This window comes from Salarias fasciatus (assembly GCF_902148845.1).
Source record: "Salarias fasciatus chromosome 23 unlocalized genomic scaffold, fSalaFa1.1 super_scaffold_20, whole genome shotgun sequence".
In the NCBI taxonomy this organism is placed as follows: Eukaryota; Metazoa; Chordata; class Actinopteri; order Blenniiformes; family Blenniidae; genus Salarias; species Salarias fasciatus.
Window position 1 is genome coordinate 343,626 of NW_021941230.1, and position 21,335 is coordinate 364,960.

At 42.6% G+C, this 21,335-nt stretch overlaps 1 long non-coding RNA gene across 1 annotated transcript; it reads right to left on the reverse strand.

The window, feature by feature from the left end:
• Positions 1–1,491: 1,491 nt before the first annotated feature.
• On the reverse strand, positions 1,492–16,492 carry LOC115383806 (uncharacterized). The gene is made up of 8 exons (XR_003930757.1): positions 15,703–16,492; positions 9,915–10,074; positions 8,109–8,135; positions 7,861–7,905; positions 7,119–7,148; positions 4,922–4,954; positions 1,761–1,848; positions 1,492–1,678 (listed from the first exon to the last, which is right to left on the reverse strand). It is a non-coding gene; the product is annotated as an uncharacterized LOC115383806 (long non-coding RNA).
• Positions 16,493–21,335: the final 4,843 nt, after the last annotated feature.

The following is a 21,335-nucleotide window of genomic DNA, read 5'->3' on the forward strand; positions in this document are numbered from 1 at the left end:
ACACAATAAAACACATTTAATTGTTAAAAAATGTCATTCCAGTCTTACCTTTACTTGTATATGAACTGGTGAGAAAAGCAGGCAGGAAAAGCAGACAGGGGCTCTCACTGGACATCCACACCGCCAGGCCTTTCTGGAGTTTTTCTGATCTGAGCTCTGAAGCAAACCTCTCAGCTCTGGCGTCCGTCTGCCTTTAGCTATTATTTCCTCCTTCCAGCAGAAAGCCAAAGTTGAGAATTGTTGTAGCTTCTGAATATAATCCTCCATTCCCAATGTATGACAAGGCCAGAAGAAAAAAGCTGATGACTCAGCACTTGACACTGTTAATGGCCTATTCCACTGCCTGGCATCATTAGCGCCCCCTAACGTGAGGCCAGAGAATTACCAGCCTCCCTGATGCTTCTACACCACTGATTGTATGGCACAAGAAACGCATTATAGAAATAAAGTTGCTGATAAAAACATGTTTCATGATATAAATCAGCTAAACCGTAAAAATGTAGTTAATACAGGCTACATATTTGAACATTTAATAGCGACATAAAGAGAGAGCACCGCCCTCTCTTGTCTCACTGTCAGTCTCAACAATGTATATGGTCTCGGTCTTGGTCTCAGTCTTGGGTCTCTCGGTCTCGGAAGGTCTCGGCCTGGCTGAGCAGTCTTGAAGGGACTTGTAAGTCTCTGGCTGGTGGTAAATTTCTAAGCTGGGGCTTCATCATCCTTCAGTTTCAGTGCATTTATGTTGCAGCTCTTCCAGACAGGGACGACCAGCAGGATCGTCTTTTGAAACAAAATTTGGTTTGTAGGCCAACCTGCCAACATTTAACCAAAAAACTTTGTCACCAGGGGCTCCTCTCATCAACCGTGTCTCTGCTGCTGCTGCTCTCCAGTAATTATGGTGTGTATGCATATATATATATATATATATATATATATATATATATATATATATATATATATATATATATATATATTTATATATATATATATATATATATATATATACATATATATACATATATATATATATATAGCCTATATATATATATATATATATATATATTTTTTTTTTTTTTTTTTTTTTTTTTTTGAAGGCAAATGAGCTATTGGATTACTTTCGAAAAGTGTTTAAATATAGATTCCCTCTTCATGGAACTTCAGTAACCTGCTTAATTATTGACAATAAAACTGAATATATAATTCATGGAATAAATCAACATAAAACGCTACATGAATCTAAGCTACTCAAACCTTGCTGTGACATTTCAAAATGTGTGAATGTATCAACTTTTCTCAAATGTTGCATCGTCCCATCAAACGGGGAATCAGAAACATTTTAAAGATCATAAAGAAATAAATGTCACATCATGGGGTTCATCTCTTCAGTTTCTGATGTTGAAAACCTTTGAAATCATCTCTATGGTTTAAACTTTCAAAGGTATAAAACTCCAAAAAGTCAGATGACAAATAATAATACAAACATGTTCTCGTTGAGATTTTTATTGATGCTTTTTAGTGAAGAAGATGATTTTAAAAGGAGAAGATGATTTTAAAAGGAGAAGATGATATTGAAGGAAGAAGATGATTTTAAAAGGAGAAGATGATTTCAGATGAAGCAGTGACTCATGGTGAAGGTGATCTGCAGATGTTTAGTCCCAGAAGACGTCTCCATCCATCCCTGAAAACACATCAGACTTCAGTCAACATGAGGATTTTAGAAGAAAACAGGAAAGATGAGCTGTTTTAACATCTGAAATCACCTTTAATGGTCATGAGGACGCCATCACTACCGACGGATGTTCTGTAGAACATCAGACAGCATCTACCCCCCGTGAGGTGGTAGAGGAGCTACAGAAAATACCAGAAAACATCAGGAAACAATCACAGTAGCAGAAAACATCAGGAAACAATCACATGACCAGCTGTTCTCTACTTAAAACAAGGCAACAGCCTCCTGGTATTTCCAGTTAACTGGTTTCCCTGTTGACTGGTGACTCTTTAGTTGTTTCTAGTAACAGATGTTGAAAACCTGACAGAAGGTCATCGTCCAAAATTGCAGACTAGGTGAAGATCTCCAAAAAAATCCATAGCTTCCCTACAAAATACCAGGCTTTGAAATATGATGTTTTCTTCAAAGAAATTTTTTTAAAAAGTGGGGTGAAGAAGGGAAAAAGAGACAGAGACAAGAAAAATGCTGGCGAACAACATCCAGCTGATAAAAACACAGTGAGTGACACATTAACGCTGAAGCAGGATGGTGGACTGAAGGAAACGCAGCAAGCCGCTGATGTGAGTTTGGATAAAATTTTGGAGGAGATCCGGGACTTTACGAAGGACACAAAACAACAACTAAATGATATAAAGGGTGAGCTCGCCAGTTTTAATAATAAAATAGAGGCAGAGAAAACATCGAAGATCGTGTTGAAAATGTGGAGCAGGTACGTGCTAAAATTATTATAGCTATAAATCAACCAGACAAACTGCTGGACCTCAAAGGAAGATCCTGAAGAGAGAACTTGAGGCCATACAATCTGCGTAGAACTTTATTGGTCCTAATTGGTCCGTTTCGCTTTATTCTATTTTTCACGCGAGCCGAGAGCGCAAGTTGTCAAGCTGGATCAAGCAGATCGGACCAGACAGGAAGTCGGAAACAGAAAAGGCAAGAGAATCCGGTCAGTTTTGAAAATAAAATAAATTAAATCGTTAAATTAAATTGTTCAGGAGGAACAATGCGGTTTTCGTCCTGGTCGTGGAACAGTGGACCAGCTCTATACCCTCCATAGGGTGCTCGAGGGTTCGTGGGAGTTTGCCCAATCAGTCCACATGTGTTTTGTGGATTTGGAGAAGGCATTCGACCGTGTCCCTCGTGGTGTCTTGTGGGGGGTGCTCCGGGAATACGGAGTCCGGGGCCCCCTGTTAAAGGCCGTCCGGTCTTTGTATGACCGGAGTAGGAGTCTGGTCCGCATTGCCGGCAGTAAGTCGGACCTGTTCCCGGTGCATGTTGGACTCCGGCAGGGCTGCCCTTTGTCACCGGTTCTGTTCATCATTTTTATGGACAGAATTTCTAGGTGCAGGCAGGGGTCGGAGGGGGTCCGGTTCGGGGACCACAGGATTTCATCTCTGCTTTTTGCAGATGATATTGTCCTGTTGGCTTCATCGAACCCGGACCTACAGCATGCACTGGGGCGGTTCGCAGCCGAGTGTGAAGCGACAGGAATGAGGATCAGCACCTCCAAATCCGAGGCCATGGTCCTCGACCGGAACAAGGTGGCTTGCCCTCTCCAGGTTGGTGGAGAGACTCTGGCCCAGGTGGAGGAGTTTAAGTATCTTGGGGTCTTGTTCACGAGTGGGGGACGGATGGAGCGTGAGATTGACAGGCGGATCGGTGCAGCATCTGCAGTGATGCAGTCGTTGTATCGGTCCGTTGTGGTGAAGAGGGAGCTGAGCCGAAAGGCGAAGCTCTCGATTTACCGGTCAATCTACGTTCCCACCCTCACCTATGGTCATGAACTTTGGGTCATGACCGAAAGGACAAGATCCCGGATACAAGCGGCTGAAATGAGCTTCCTCCGTAGGGTGGCTGGGCGCTCCCTTAGAGATAGGGGGAGGAGCTCAGTCACCAGGGAGGAGCTCGGAGTAGAGCCGCTACTCCTCCACATCGAGAGGGGCCAGCTGAGGTGGCTCGGGCATCTGTTCAGGATGCCTCCTGGACGCCTCCCTGGGGAGGTTTTCCGGGCATGTCCCACCGGGAGGAGACCCCGGGGAAGACCCAGGACACGCTGGAGAGACTATGTCTCTCGGCTGGCCTGGGAACGCCTTGGGATCCTCCCGGAAGAGCTGGAGGAAGTGTCTGGGGACAGGGAAGTCTGGGCATCCCTGCTGAGACTGCGGCCCCGCGACCCGGCCCCGGATAAGCGGCTGAAGATGGATGGATGGATGGATGGAAATAAATTAAATGACGATTAGTTACGGTGTTGCTCGTCCCTCTATAATATGTCACTTGGGTCTAATCACAAGAGAGATGGACACACACGCAAACAGACGCACGTACGCACCCAATCTAACAAACAAAAACACATTGATACACACACACACACACACACACTCAGCAGACAGAGAGTCACGTGATGCAGAAAAAAAGAGGACAGGAGGAGAAAGTCTCTCCACAGGTCACCAAAACACACACATCCATCCTGGCAGAGCGAGACAGAGGGAACAAACATGAAAACCGAGAGCTGATGGATCAGCCGAGTGCAGTTGATGTGTGACCAGGCGGAGAGCGCAGGCAGCAGATACGCCTCCAATACCAACAGCCAAGCGCTGGCGTGGAGACGTTCGCGGCACCTCCGCTACGCTTCTGCGTCCTGTGCATTCCTGGCGTTAGACTCCTGCCTCATGTCTTTCCAGTGCTGGCACAAGATCGCCAGCACTAGAAAAACCCGGTTCATCTGGTCAGCTCAACACTCTGGGACGGGATCCCCTGACCCCCGCTGGAGCACGAAGCAAGCCTGCCTCAAGAATTGGTGAAAAGAGGCAGATGTTCGTTGAATATACTGCTGGTGGCCCTTAAAAAGGCTGTCATGAGGAAATGGCTGTCACTCGGGACCAACTCTAAATATATGTATGGAAATAACAATGGGCATTTATAAATGGAGAGGATAACAGCACACTCACTTTTGTTCATTTTGTTCTTTGTTATTTTTGTATGTAACAAAACCTGATATACAAAATTAAAAAAAAAGGGCATAGCCTCCAGAAAGTGCCCCACCATGGTTTTCCATAGAGCAATCTACAGCAGCCCCCCTACCTTTAATAAACTGCCCATCAACCAAGGTGAGGAAGGTTCATACATCTCATCCAATTATATCACAGCTTCAGGGGGTGTGCAGGAACATTTCAAAGATGTCAGACATTCACTCACCATTTTCTGCCAGTCCATGTCCTGGAGGTACTCCTGTAAGAAAATAATCTATCAAGGGTTTGTCAAAAAGTTAAAATAACTCAGGCTTTCATTTTCATGTTTCAGATTTGAAGAGAGGAGACTCTATCGATGACTCATCAATTAAAATGTCTTGGAGCAACAGAGAAAAACGTTTTCACTTGATTCAGCACATTCAGCGTCTCTCGTTGCTTCTAATAACAGATGCTAAAAACCTGATAGAAAACCACAGCTGTCTTGAGGAACGCCGCTTCCCTTCATTCACAATGAAGTTCCACAGTGTTCTACAAGTGTCTCTACTAACGGCAACAATGCATGCCAAAAGAATCCCGTCCTGACATATGGGCCACTGCAATCTTTTTACTCATTTAAAAAGATGTATTGATTCTGAGCAAGATGTTAAAAGTTCTCCATTTGAAATCCCACAGTTTTTTTTTTAAATCAGTGTTTGAAGTCGGGACTATTTCCTTCACTGGCGTAGTGATTTATTGTGATGCGTGCTGCGGTTTGAGTCACATGTAACCTGCTGGTCCAATCGGAGAGAGCACAAAATATTCAAGATGGCTGCGACCAGGCTGCGATCTTCCAGCAGTCAGAGGATGAAAACACAACGAAACTTTTAAGAAGTCATCCAAAATATGCTATATGCACCTGATGTCTGAGAAAAAACAACAAATACAGAATTTTCTGGCAACATGATGGGAAACATTCATAAACTGCACCAAACGGCGACTTTGTTTTATTCTGTCTTTATCCTTTGGAGAGGCAAGTACCTCTAATTTCTGTGAGGCTGAATTGTGCACTTCATTCTTCTGAAAATATTTAGATTTTTTTTGCATGTTTATGCTTGAAGAAGACTGACTCCAGTTGAAACGTAGCGCGTAAAAACACGCATTTAAGGATTATTTAATTTTTCTCAATGAACGCTTTCTTTTTGTTTTCTTGCTTTTGCCAGCCTCATTTATTTTTCATTTCTACCAATTCGCCGTCGGTGATGTGGGAGGAAAGTGAGAGGTGGACTGTGGTTCACCACGGCAGGCGCCACAGTCGTGCGCGCTTCCAGGACGCTCAGCAGAGGCGCGTTAGAAGCTTCCTGGAGCGCCGTGGACGGTCCGGTGGGGAGCGCGGGGGGAGAGAGCTTCATCCTGGGAAGGACCGGCTGGGGGCGGGATGGTCATGACAGAGTTTGTGTTCAGCACCTTCTCAGGCTGTGACTCTACGAGTGCCTTTCATGGCGAGGGGGAAAAAGAGACATTTTCTGTAGCTTGTGAGAAAGCAGAATACCTCACTGCATTTTCAAACCTGGGTAGAAGTTTTAAGCCGGACCAGTCCATCTTTGAAGTACTTTGCAAATAATGTGTGCCACCTGTATGGCCAGTCATCTGCTGAAGATGTGAACGACGCAAGATACAAGGCATTCTGCATGGAATCACCAGCTTTGTATGGAGCGCCTCCAACACATGATGCTCGACACCAGGGGTGCCCAACCAGTCGATCTCGATCACGGAGTGTCCCCAGGGAGACCGCGAGGTGCAAGAAGAAAGCAGCGTGTGTGTGTGTGTGTGTGTGTGTGTCACCTGGGTCAGTCCTGGGTAACCCTGAAGGATTGGCTACTTGAAAAGTGGATGTTGGGTCAAAAAAGTTTGGACACCCCTGCTCTACACCAACACACCAACACTGCAAAAGGTCAAACTGCCAAGCAGCATCAATGCCACGTTGTCTGAAAGGTACTACGTGTGCACCCTCACCCACTGGGAGAGGATGGCACACTGAAGATGGGGAGCTAACGGTGACCTGGATGACCAAAAGTTCTGCTCCTCAAAGTGTGATTGTATGAAAAATGTCAGTGTGTGAGAGATTTTGTGTTGCTAAAGTGGATGTTGAGGAATAAAACAAGCGAAATTAGCACCAAAGAATTTTCAGTTTTTCAATTTATATATATTTAGATATATGGCTTCTGACACAAAAAAAACTGCAGCATGTGTTGTGGAGAACTTTTAACCTAAAGTATATTCTAAAAAAACAAAATGCATCTAAAAAGGAGTGCCCAGACGTGGGAACGAAAATCATTTTCTAGTCACTTTTTCATGGTTCACCTTATGGCCTATTTGAGGCAGAATGTGACCCAGAGGGAGAGACTCAGAATTTTACTGGGATGACTGTTGTTTGGTCGACTCACCATTTCCTGTCAGTCCATGTACAGGTGGCACTGTAAGAAAATCACAAATACAGGGTTTGTCAAAACTTGAAAGAACTGAAAATATTCAGGCTTTCATTTCATTTTGCAGATTTGAACAGAGAAGACACTATCGATGACTCATCCATCAAAATGTCTTGGAGCAACGGAGAAAAAAATGATTTGCGTCACTGTGTTAAGACAAAACTGTTGAAAAAAGTTACGTTCGATATTTCAACAATATTAACCCTTAAAAATGGCGACAAAAACTAAAAGAACAAAACAAATTCTAAATCATGAAACACCATGACTGTATGTTCAGCATAAATACATGAATAACTTTAAATGCTGAGTGATGGTTTATGGGTAAACATGTTTTGTGGCTCCAGAAGAATTTTATTTGCTGAAAACGACAAAAAAAAAAGTCTTCAGTGTAGATTCCTGTTCTGCCGATTGCTTAAAGCTCAGTTTGGAGTGATGCTGTTTTCTTTCCCCCATGCTAGCTACATCACTGTCAACATTCCTGCTGCTAATGTGGAAACAGATGTTTTTTTTCACCAGGAATGCAAAAACGAAGCATTTTCACCTGAAATGGAATCTTAAAGGAAATTAAGAAACCTGCTCATTAATATAAAAGGAAACACTTTCTATATTTAAGCACAAATGCTTATTTAAATCACCTAACCAGGTTGTGACAAACAGGTAAATCAGCTGTGGAGTCAAGAGATGCAGTGAAAACACTCACGGTTGAAGAGGTCACGTTGAGCCCGTACAGCTTCAGTTTGAGTTTCTGAAAACACAAGAATGAAACAAATGAAATGAATGACTGGAAATGGATCACTTCAGTATATCTATTAAAACTGGATGACAGATGAAGAAATATGAAATAACTGAGGAAGAGATTGTGTTTAGTTTGTTCACACTTGATGTGGTTTGAAGCAGGATTGACATAAATTCTTAACCCTAGAAGAACCAATGTGATGTTGGACTCACCCTCCGTGGCGGTGGATGGAGCAGTTCCTGGAAAATAGTCAGAGTTAAAGTTTCTCACAACAAATCAACTAAAAATAAATGAATCCATCCATCCATCTGTCCATCATCAGTGAAATGTTATGCTGGGCCACCGTAGTTGAGATGATGATGTCTTGAAGCTGTGCTGTATGTACGCTGCTTATGTTCTGAACTCATAAACGGTAAGTTGATGCTGAGTCAAGTGGAGCAAGCCCACAGCTGTGAGTAAAACCTCATGACGTGGAGTCCAGAAGTGGCTGACAGGACGCCTACAGACTGAGAGATGCCAAAGTTCGGACCACGGAGCCTTTTGACTTCCCCTGCCCTGCTGAATGGCCACTGTGGTGCCGTGGAGTCCATCTGCTTCAGGACTGAGTCCAAGCTGGATAAATAAGGCGGGGAGGTGCAGGTGAACACGGTTCTCTATGTCTTGGGGAGAGATGCAGAGGCTGTCTACGAGTCCTTTGTGTACGACGAGGGAGAGTCAGACGACGACGTTCATCCAGAGCTGATCTGCACCACGGTAATGGAGACATTCACCAACCATTCAGTGCCCAAAAGAAACGCCATACATGAAAGAGCAGAACATAAGAGAGCACTGAAGGCAGGGGAGTCGGATGAAGCCTTTGTCAGAGGATTGTATGAGCTGGCACAGTGCTGTGAGTTTGGAGGAACAAAAGAGGAACAGATCCCAGACAGAACTGTCATTGGAATAGCAGACAACGACGTGTTGCAGAAGTCGCAGCTCGACCCAGACCTCTCTATTGACAGAGCCATTCCAATACCGAGACAGAGTGAACAAATCAAGCTGCAGAACGAGGCTCTATGTGCAGATCATGCAGTGGACACTTTGAGACATGGACAGTTCCGTGGCAACAGGAGTGATAATGATGGAACATGGCAGAAACAGCAGGTGCAGCAGCAGTTAAAACCCAGTGCTGCATGTACACTCTGCTCCAGACAGCATGGGAGAACACAGCCCTGCCCTGCCAAGAACAAGAGGTGCACAAAGCTCAACAAAACAGGACATTCTGAGGTGGCAGGTGAAAGAAAACTTCTGGAAGAAGTGAGAATGACTTCTAATGAAACAGCTGATGGAGAGGGTGGGTTTTTCCTGAGAAAACGTTCTGAAAACATTCGGTCAGCATTCTGACGATGAGTGGCTGGTGGAGGCTCCCAGAGAATGGCTGCTCCATCAAGTTTAAAACTGACACAGGGGCTGCCAGTGTGTCTCAGACAGCGTCCAGCCGACTGCCACAGAGCCCAAGATTGATCAGAACCCAGAAGACACAGCTTGTCACCAGTCCAGAGGGCAAAGTACCATGTTTGGGAAAATGTATGGCCACCACACACTTCAAAGGACTAACATATCAGTCTGTGGTCACTGTCATAAAGAGGCTATATGCTCACAACCTGCAGGGGGCAGCGCTGCCAGAGAGAAAGGGGCTGCTCAAGCAGATTAATGGCATAAACACGGGTTACCTGAATTCTTTATTTTAATACTTTACAACTGTATTTGATTATTACCAAATGATTAATTTTCATTATTGATTGCTAATATATATAGACTGTTCTAGTTAATATTTATTATTTTATTTTTTATTGAAACAATTTTGTGAAAGGTTGGTTTCTGACATCTTGTGTCTGTAAATCTGAGCCAACTATTCTAAAAACTGAACAGATGTTCATGTTCTCAGAATGTAAATTCTACAAATTACAGAGTTTTTTTTTTTTTTTTACACAGCTAAAATAAAACTTCCAGACCCAGGATGAGTTAGAGAGTCTCACCTGACACCAGCACAGCTCCAGCAACCAGCAGCAGAAGGAAAGTCTTCAGAACAAACATCTTGACGGTGTGACGGTGTACGGAGGACTCAGGCTTTTATCCAGGACCCAGAGTGTTTGATAAACTTCTTACCAAAGCTGCACTGCAACAACTGGTTTTCTTCTTGAAGATTAGTAACAAACCACCAGAACAATTAGTGGATCAAAGGATTTGAGAGATGTTCTTTTCAAAATAACCTCTAATGATGGTTAAAAAATACATCGTATGACTGAATACCAACATCAAAGCCTTGAAATGCATCTGGTACGAAGCTTTTCTGAAAATACAATGATGCTTCTTTTTTGTTATTGAAAAGGCATAAAACATTATTTTACTGCACATTTTTTCATAATGATCAATCCTATTTCTAGAACACAGAGGTGTTGCCACATTACAGTACTGATGCCTTGCTCAGAGACCCACAGTGGAAACTGAACCGGTGAACTCTTGATCAAATGTCCCCTTCTCTGGCCTCCAGGCCACCACTGCCCTAAACAATGGCTGCCCCGTGCAAGATGCTGTGTTCTTCCACTGGGAGCAGTTTGAGATTCAGGGATTTGCTTCAGGACCTGCCACCTTAAAGTGGTGGGGGAGTTTGAGTTCCCGCGTGATCCCAGGAGCTATGTTGTCCAGGGCTTCATTATCCTGGCAGGGACTGAGCACAGAAGAGAAGCCAGAGGACAAGACGCCGTCACACAGCAGAGACAGACAGACGGACAGTCCCTGATGAAGCCACAGCTCCAGCTGACTGCAGTCACACAGCCAGGAGGAAAAACTCAGACAATGGTCCAGAGATGCATTCACTGTTTTTCCACTGATTATCCACGATACGTACACACACACACACACACACACACACACACACACACACACACACACACACACACACACACAGTAAACATAGCACTGTCAATGGTTATGAAGTATCAACCAATAGACAGATTTAGTACATTTATCTGTGATCGAGAGATGGACAGATGAAGCCTCATGAACCACTGTCTTTATTTATTTCAAGTCCTACCTCACAGGCAGATCTTTCAGAGTGTCATGGCGAGGGGAGGTGTCAAGGTCACATGACCTATCAACAGGGGTCCCTCAGGGGTCGGTGCTTGGCCCCTTACTCTTCTCTCTGTACACCACTTCACTTGGTGCAGTGATTCGCTCCCATGGCTTCTCCTACCACTGTATGCTGACGACACTCAGCTCTTCCTCTCTTTTCCACCTGACGACACCACAGTCTCAGCTCGGATATCAGCATGTCTGGCTGATATCTCCAGCTGGATGAAGGAACGCCACCTTCAGCTAAATCTGTCTCAGACTGAACTCATGGTCTTTCCAGCTTGTCCATCTGTCCAGCCTCAGATCAGTGTCCAACTTCACTCGAGCCGACTTGTGCCCACTAACTGAACCAGAAACCTGGGGGTCATGATTGATGACCAGCTGATCTTTAAGGTTCACGTGGCCTCAGTTTCTCGGTCTTGTCATTATGCCCTCTACAACATCAGGAAGATCAGACCCTTCCTGACCCAACAGGCCCCCCAGCTTCTGGTTCAGGCTCTCGTGATATCATGCATTGACTACTGCAACTCTCTTCTGGTGGGTCTCCCTGCATGTACAGTCAAACCTCTACAGATGATCCAGAATGCAGCAGCACGTCTGGTCTTCAACCAGCCCAGCAGAGCTCATGTCACTCCTCTGTTCATCTCCCTTCATTGGCTTCCAGTTGCAGCCAGGATCAAATTCAAATCTCTCCTCCTGGCTTACAAAACGCTTACAAGAACGGCTCCGGCCGACCTGGACTCCCTGATCCAGGTCTACTCTCCTTCACGCCCTCTTCGCTCTGCATGTGAGAGACGTCTGGTGCTTCCAGCCCAGCACGGCTCTAAATCTCTTGCCAGACTCTTCTCCTCTGTTGTTCCCAAATGGTGGAACGAACTACCTAACTCGGTGCGTTCCGCCGAGTCTCTTTCTACTTTCAAGAGACAATTGAAGACTCAATTGTTCAGAGAAAACCTGGGGTCTTAATCCGACCCCATGTTCGGGGAAGAATAGATCAGGTGTTCCAAAACCCAGCACTTATGTACCACTGACTAAGTTGACACACACAAAAAAAACAAAAAAAAAAAAGTTGGGGGGGTAGTGGCTCCTCTTCTGCAACTTGATGGCAACTCCCTTGACCAATCGCACTTGAAGCAATTGAAGCATTTACTAATGGTTTCTTTCTTTCTTATGTCTGTATTCTTGCTTGTGTTGTACGTCGCTTTGGACAAAAGCGTCTGCTAAATGAAATTGTAGAATTGTAGAATTGATTTTCTGAAGCCACGAGATGGTGCTATCTGTTCACCAAATGTTTGTCCGTCAGCCTCTATTTTACTGTAAAACCAAGGGTGCCATCTAGTGGTTTCAGACATTTAAGACAGTGGTTCACGAGGCCTCATCTGTGCATCACTGCTGTCATCTGACCCAGATGAGTGACACCAAATATTGAATTGAAAAACAGAATATGAGGTGAGAGAAGTGAAACTCAAAAATAAGAAGGAAATAGAGAGCTGAAATTTTCAATTGAATGAAATACAGGGTGGATTTGATTGTGAAACACATTTAAACTAATTGATTTACTTCCAAATTTGACTGTTCAGATTCACAGTAGCAATAAATCAAACCAATGGATTGAGTTTCAAATTAGACTATTCAAATTCAGTTCCTACTGGCACAACTTTTAAACCATACTTACTGAATAAAAATGATTGAGAAAGATTGAGAAAAGGAACAGAAACACATTTTGATAATAACCAAGTAGTACTACAGAAATGTTATTTCAAACATGCAAGAAAAAAAAACATAATCTAAGAAACAAAAAGATGTTTGAAAAGGTTGTCGGAGCAGCTTCAACAAAATCAACATCTCTGAGCACAATCGCCATGGAAACGGGCCCACAAGAGACAACAGAAGCTGAGTGCTTGAAAGTGTTACCATGGAGACGTTTGAGGACTGAAGTGAGTGAATTCTCCTGCAGGTTTTCTAAACTTGCTAGTTCCAGTCCTCTTCTCCTCAGACAGACAGGTTGTAACTGGAATAAAGAAGGTTTGAAGCTGTGTGGACTCAGTCAGCCTCTCCTCTGGGCTCCTCTCCAGGCTGTGCTCATAGCACCCTCACTGGGTTTCAACACTCTGGGTTTCACTCTGATTATTACCAGCTTCACTTCTCTGCTCCACTCGTCTCACCACGGCTCAGAACGTTGACGTCCCATGCCGTTAGGACATCCAGCCCCAAGGAAGAACAATTGCTCTGCTTACACTGGCATTAGGGCTGTCAGAAGTGGTCTGGAACACACCTGATTGCACAGGCTCTGTAAACAGTCATGTGTTGCAAATCCGTTCTGGAACAGTGGCGCAGCAGGACAATGTGTCATATGTAACAGGACAATGTCATCAGTGAGCCCAGCTCCTCCATTTAATACATCATGAAGTCACTTTGAAGGCAGCTCCATTTCTCTTTGACCTTTGACTCAGTTGTGAACTTCTTTTGGACTTTAACAGCCAGCCAAGCATGAAAATGTAAGAGAAGCTTCTGCTCTGCTTCAGTCTGAACAGTGTCATTGTTGCTCTCCTGTTTCAGCCGCTGCATCAGAGACTTAGTTTTGTTGTGTCAGTTCTCAGAAGAGATCTGAAGTGTTCGGATAGGATAGCAGAGGATCAAACTATATTAATCCCACATGGGAAATTCAGTCATCACAACAGCTCCATATGCACAGGATCACACAAGTGTTTTATCTACATATACGACTGCTGGGCAACGATGACATTTCTGATTTGCGACTAATCGCATATTTTTTTCTGTGATTAATCGCAATTAATCGCATTATGCGCAAAATATGATAATGAATTCAAAAGTAGTCTGTAATGATCATCCTGCCCCCAGCCGGGGGCAAGAAGCAAGAATTTTGCAAGAAGCATACATTTACAATAATAATTAAAAACTTCAAACACCAAGTCTTTACCAAGATTGCCACCCCCGACCCCTCCAACACACACACACACACACACACACACACACACACACACACACACACACACACACACACACACACTAGCAAGAGCAGAGCAGATAAAAAAAAAAAAGACCTGACAGAGAAGACAGGATGAATTCAGTCATGCTGTATTGTGCCTCATTAAGCCAGATTGTGTGTTGAAGGGAAATTTACTTTATTTTGTGTGTTTCCAGCACCTGAAGACTGCCCAGCAGGCCCAAACGTTCTGCCGGCAGAAGACGCGATTCAAGTTTCACTTTCATTTTTGTCATATTTGCGCTCCTTATTTGAGTTTGTGCCTCATACCAGCCTTTTCGTCCTGATTTTTCTGATAATTCGGCTGAGTTCATGATGGCAAATAATGAGGAATGGACCGAGTTTCACTGCAGAAAGCTCTGCTGCTGTGTGTGCTTTTTTGATGCCCCGCTGTAGCGCAATGTGTGTGTGCGTGTGTGTGTATGTGTGTGTGTGTGGGGGGGGGGCGCTTAACTCCTGATGAAAATGTTTATATATACACATGCTGGGATTCGTGGTTACACAAAAGAAACTGTTCATTTGCCATGACTGAAAACTTTGTGTGTGTGCTTCCTTGCTCCAAGACACACATACAGCAAGGGGGAGGGGACAGCCGTCACCTGGGTTCTGCCCCAGACCTCCAAAGGAGCAGTTCTCCTGAGTCCTCCGGAAGGAAAAGGGGGCTGGTCCTGGTCCCCCAGCCGGCTAGCCAGCACTGCTGACGGCTAACAAAGGAAGGAGCCCTCCGCCCAAGGCCTAAGAAGAGGGGACACATGCAGCATCCAGCCTTCCCACCAAGGACCACCAGGACAGTGGCCTCAAGTGGCCGAGCTGGTCGGTGCCGACTTGGCCGGAAGCCTGTAAGCTGCTTACCAACTCGGCCAAAAGCCTTTTTTTTTTTTTTCTTAATGACGATGGCGGCTCGACGTCGCTCTTTGATCCTTGGATGTCGGCTCTTCCTATCATTGTGAAGCAGAATTCACCAGGCGCTGGATTATTCTCCCACTAATAGGGAACGTGAGCTGGGATTAGACCGTCGTGAGACAGGTTAGTTTTACTCTGCTGATGTTGTGTTGTTGCAATAGTCATCCTGAGCTGATGGACAACACAGATCATGGAGACTCTTTTACAAAGTTGCACTGAGAGAGGAAGCAGGCCTCACCCCCTCTCAAGCTCTCTGTGGGGAACAAATCCCTCTGATCCGCCATTTTAACTGTAGTCTTCAGCCGGCCGCCATTTTGATCTGTAGTTCCATCCCTCGATCCTCCATCCCATCTCTCAAACCATCTCTCTCCCTCACACACACACACATGCACACGCACATTCTTGCAAACACGACTTGTACAGGCATCCAGATAGAATTGTGTCAGGATCCTGTTCAGGCAGGCAGCAGGCAGCCCCAGTCTCCCTGGGTCCTGCTGATTGCTGATGACATTCACCTGGGACTGCCTGCCAAACTCTCCCTGCCACCTGCTCTGTGCCGATCGTTACCCTTCCCAGACTCCCTTGCTGCTGCAGAGGGATTCGGCTGCTCTGCCAAGCCGAGAGGAGGTTTTGGTCACGTCTTGCCTTGTCTTATCTTGTCTCGCCACACCACGACCTCGCCACACCATGACCTCGCCACACCATGACCTCGCCACACCATTAGCTCGCCACGCCATGACCTCGTTACACCACGACCTCGCCACACCACGCCACGACCTCACCTCTATCCAACCTGTGACGCTGCTGCCAGGCTGCAGTCCTCCTGGTTTTCCTGCACCGAATAAACCTGCTCGACCGTTAATCCTGCTTCTGTCTCTCTGTGTTGGGTCTAACTGCACACCGACCATGACAGAGTTGTGTGTTTGGTTTTGCTTTATTATTAATAAACATACTTTTTGGGATCCTTTGTGTCATTGATGTTTCACAGTTATGAATGGAATGTTGATCTCTTCTGTCCAAGAACTCCAGAATCCTTCAGGTTTTACTGGTAAAATTTGGTAATTGCTAATAATGTCATTATTAATCCAAATTCCAAATTAATAGTTTAACCAAGTTATTGAGACTGATTACAACAGATTGGTTCTTTTCCTACTAAAGGCAGGTGGTGCCCCGAGGTTTTCTGATGAACATCAGATCCCAAATTCTTTAGTTACCGGTGATAATCATTAATTTTTACTGATAGCCAAATTTATTAGCTTGACATTCCAACATTAATCGTGCGGCCCATGTGAGGCAATAGAACATGACTGAAAATCCCAGAACATACATATATATAGTGGAGTCTCTGAGGAGAGGACACCGTAAAAGCCAACATCCTTTTCTAAATGGACGATTCATTGGACTCAGACAGGTTTTAAAGACAGCTGAACAACAGACTGGTGTTCTCAGTAAATTTCAAGCTGAGCCACACTGAAATGGACAAAATGCTTGAAATTTCAGTGATCATCTTCCTGATGATCTCCCAACATCTTGGATTTCTCTTTCTCTTCTCTGAGACTGAAGCTCCGCCTCAGGAGCTGTTTTCTAACAGCTGTGTTTTCAGTGTCTCCAAGCTCTGTTGTTGTGGAACTGGACTTTGGTGTTTTCACATGACTCTTTCTTTTCATGTAAAACAGAGTTTTACACTGAGACTCCTGATGAATCTTTCAGTTAAACTTGGGAATTTGTCACTTGTAACTTTGTCTTGTGCTCTCCTGCATTTTACCATTCACTGACTCCACGGTCAAAAACTGCTCCATGGACACCCTTGGCTCAATTGGGAGAGTAGCCTTCTTTTGTTCTCAAATTTATAGGTTTGATTCCCATTTTCCACTGTCCATGGGCCAAAGCATCCTGGAGCAAATCACTGAATCTCCCAGTGGAAGAGCACTGCGTCTTGCATGTGGCAGCCATTGTTTAGGGCAGTGGTGGCCTGGAGGCCAGAGAAGGGGACTGATAATGAAGAGTTCCCAGGTTCAATTTCCACTGTGGGTCTCTGAGCAAGGCATCAGTACTGTGATGTGGCAACACCTGTGTGTTCTAGAAACAGGATTGATCAATGTGGTAAGAAAAGAAACTGTGCAGTAAAATAATGTTTTATGTCTTTTCGATAAATAAAAATGCATCACTGTTTATTCAGAAGGGATTCCTACCAGATGAATTTCAAGGCCTTGATGTTGGTATTTAGTAATATGATGTGTTTTGTAACTGTCATTAGAGGTTAGTTTGAAAAGAACATCTCTCAAATCCTTTGAATCACTAATTTTTCTGTTGGTTTGGAGCCAATCTTCATGACGAAAACAAGTTGTTGCAGTGCAGCTTTGGTAAGAAGTCTATCAAACACTCTGGGTCCTGGATAAAAGCCTGAGTCCTCCGTACACCGTCACACACAAAACTGTGCCTTTTTTAATTTAATACGTATATTGCAAATGCATCATGAAATGTAATCATTTTGATAATGATCAAAGATAGTTGTAACTTTTTGAAATAAAGACTCTGATATACATCAGATAACCTCGGGCACCACCCTTGTGAATGAGAAATGAATGCCAGTTCATTGATATTTGTCTCATAAAATACACTAAACTATTACTTTGGACTTCAGATCAATCATTAAATTAATAACAATCACCAAAGTTAAAAACCTGAAGAGTTTCAGACCTCCAGGAATAGAATAGTTTCATTCATCTTCTTGTATATAATAACAATAAGAACAACAGGCTTGATTCCAAGAAATGATATTTATTCACTGACGAAGCAAAGCAAAACACACTGATCCTGTCGTCTCCTGAGGAGCCGTCCATTTGAAAGAGCCGTTCAAAAGACTGGCTCCTTGACAAACGTCACGTGACTCTATTAGAGACCTCAGCCTCATTAGTGTGGACTCAATCTGTTATTTTCTGACAACTGACATAGTTACTGTCAGTTATGAGTTTTCATCTGGTTCTTTAATTTGTTTAGTGACAGATTCAGGAGATGATTTTCTGATACACATTACATTGTGGCTTCCCTTGCAGGTTGTCCCCAGAGAAGAGCTTCAAAATGCTGCGACGTGTCCTTTAACTGAGCATTTTATGGTGTGTGTGTGTGTGTGTGTGTGTGTGTGTGTGTGTGTGTGTGTGTGTGTGTGTGTGTGTGTGTGTGTGTGTGTGTGTGCGTGCCTTTGCTAAAACCGGCAAATCCACTAAAAGCAGTCAATACGGTGTTTCAAATTAACTGGTTTCCTTGTTACCTGGTGACTGACTTAAAAAATCAAAAAAGATGAAAGCGGAAAATGACTGGTTGATCAGTGTTAATGATAGAGGACGGTATGTTTTCACAATGGAATCCCAAACTCCTTCAAAATCAAAGTCTGATTTAGATTATAATTTCTAAAAAGGTGAAAACGGAAAAAACATGAAACCGGAAAATAAATGGTTGATCAGTGTTAATCAGAGAAGACCCTACCTTTTCACAATAGATCAACTAGAAAATTTCTGCTTTCATCTTTTTGGCTTTGTATAATCTAAAACGGACTTCTATTTTGAAGGAGTTTGGGATTCTATTGTGAAAAGGAAGGGTCTTCTATCATTAACACTGATCAACCAGTAATTTTCTGCTTTCATGTATTTTCCGCTTTCATCATTTGGATTTTATAATCTAAAACGGACTTTTATTTTGATTGAGTTTGGCATTTTATTATGAAAAGGTAGGGTCTTCTATCATTAGCACTGATCAACCAGTAATTTTCTACCTTCATGTATTTTCCTCGTTCATCTTTTTTGTTTTGTTTTTTTTTACAATTTACTTATTAGTGTTTTTGCAAATACAAATCAAAGAATCATTAACAATAATGAAGCTCGTACATAAACCACATCCACCGCCCAAATCAAACCCTCTAAGCCAACTCTAACCTTAGCAAAACAAATTAAAAAAAAATGCTCTATGCGCTCTCCCTGGAGAACCTCCTCTCTAAGCTACGTTCCAGTCTGCAGGGTCTGCTTTTACCGGGTTTTTTGATTTGATTTGATTTATTTGGATCCCCATTAGCATGGCAATGCCAAAGCTATTCTTCCTGGGGTCCATACAACATCTTCACAATGTGTCAAAGCAGCCACATTATCTACAAAATAATCCATATACAAATTCCAAAAACAAAAACACAAACAAATACATAACATAACAACAAACAAACAATACAAGACCGCTCCTAGGTCAGTAGAGATACACAACATTCACATATCATATCTATGTAGATCCACACATATTATGCACATTGGTCACACAAAAACTCAAATCTCTTTTGCCCTTCCATCTTACACGTAAACACCCTTGAAGCAAAAACCCTGATGTAACAATTAAAATTCAAATCCAAATCAGATTTGACAGTCACCCATTTATTTACTGTTTATGCCAGGAACCATTTCCGTTGCAAAGGTGCAATTTTAAGTAATATTTGTAATTCCAGTTGACCCATATTAAGTCTCTATTATACACAGATGTTTTTTGACCAACTTCTTGAAAATTATTTTGCTGTTTTCTTGTGCAATATTTTCTGGTAGTTCATTCCATTCTTGCATAGCTCTATACATAACCATTCGTTTAACTGTATTTGTTTTTGATTTAGGTAATGTAAAATTTCCTCTGGTAGCGTGTCTGGTTGCATAGCTATGTCTAGCTGAACTAAAATATACATTTTTATACAAGATTGATGGTTTTTTTGTGATTAAAATGTTTCTAAAGAAAACCAGTAACGAATACAATAATCTTTCCTTTACCAATAACCAGTCCAAACACTTGTGCATAGCTATGATATTTGTTCTGTAACCACAATGCAAAGCTATTCTTGCTGCTCTATTTTGTACAATTTGCAACTTTTTTATATTTTCTTGTGACGTACTAGACCAAATTACTGGACAGTAGTCCAGAACTGATAATACTAGAGATTGCAAGACTAGTTTAATTACACTTAGTGACATGAAAGCTGCACACCTTTTCACAACAGAAACAGCACTTCCCATCTTGGATACCATCTTATCAATATGTCTCGTCCATGATAATCTATTATCTAACACAACACCAAGTAATTTTGTTTCTTGTACTTGTTTTACAGGCACATTATTTATAAAAAGATTCAATTCAGGCTGTTCTTGTAAAGTATATGTTGTACCAAATATAATACTGTTTGTCTTCAATACATTAAGTATCAACTTATTTTTCCTTATCCATTCCACCACAGATAGCACTTCCTGCTGTAGGGACGTATTTAGCTCTGAGCATTTAGGAGCCGACAACCAAATTGTAGAGTCATCTGCATACATTGATACAGTAGCCTTATCGAGTACTAGTGGTAAATCATTTGTATAGATTGTATATAATAACGGCCCCAAACAGCTCCCTTGAGGCACTCCACAGCTGACCTCCCTCTCATCAGAGTAACTGCCATTGAAAAAAACCTGTTGTTTTCTATTTGTTAAATAACTTTCCAACCATAATATTGATGACTGTGAAAACCCATAACATTCTAACTTTTTAATCAATATTTCATGGTCAATAATATCAAAAGCAGCTGTAAAGTCCAGCATAACTGCTCCTACTAATTTCTTTTGTTCTATATCCATTAACCAATCATCTGCCATCTGAGCTAGGGCAGTCGCTGTGGAGTGGCCTTTCCTGTATGCATGTTGGTAATCTGTGGTTAAATTATTTAAGGAAAAATAAGTTCTAATTTGCTCACAGACCACAGTTTCCATTATTTTACTTAACACAGGCAGTAGACTTATAGGACGACTATTAGGTCCAGAAAATGACTGTTTTGCATTCTTTGGCAGTGGTGTTATTTTTGCCTTTTTCCATTCTTGAGGACACAACATTTCTATCAAACTTTGGTTAATAATATGACAGATGACTGGGGCAATCAAATCAGCCACCATTTTTAGAAGTCTACCGTCCAATCCATCAATACCTGGTGGCTTATCTTTACAATTTCGCAACATATTTTCTATATAACTAATATTTACAGTATCAAAGTTAAATTTGCAATTTTTCCCTAACATTATTTTATCTCTTATTAATGAATATGATGATTCATTAGCTATGTCTTGAAAGCTATTTCTTAAATTATTTATTTTTTTAATAAAATAATTATTCAGGTAATTTGCTATCTCGGTTGGTTTGGTGAGAAAATATCCTTCTGTCTCCAAAAAAGATGGAGTAGGTCGATGATTCTTTCCCATCAGACTGTTAAGTGCACTCCATACTTTCTTACTATCATTCTTTATCTCGTTTATCCTCTTTTCATAATATAATTTCTTTTTCTTTGTATTTAATTTGGTGACAAAGTTCCTCAATTTACGGTACACTTGCCAGTCTGATTTAAAATTAGACCTACTAGCTA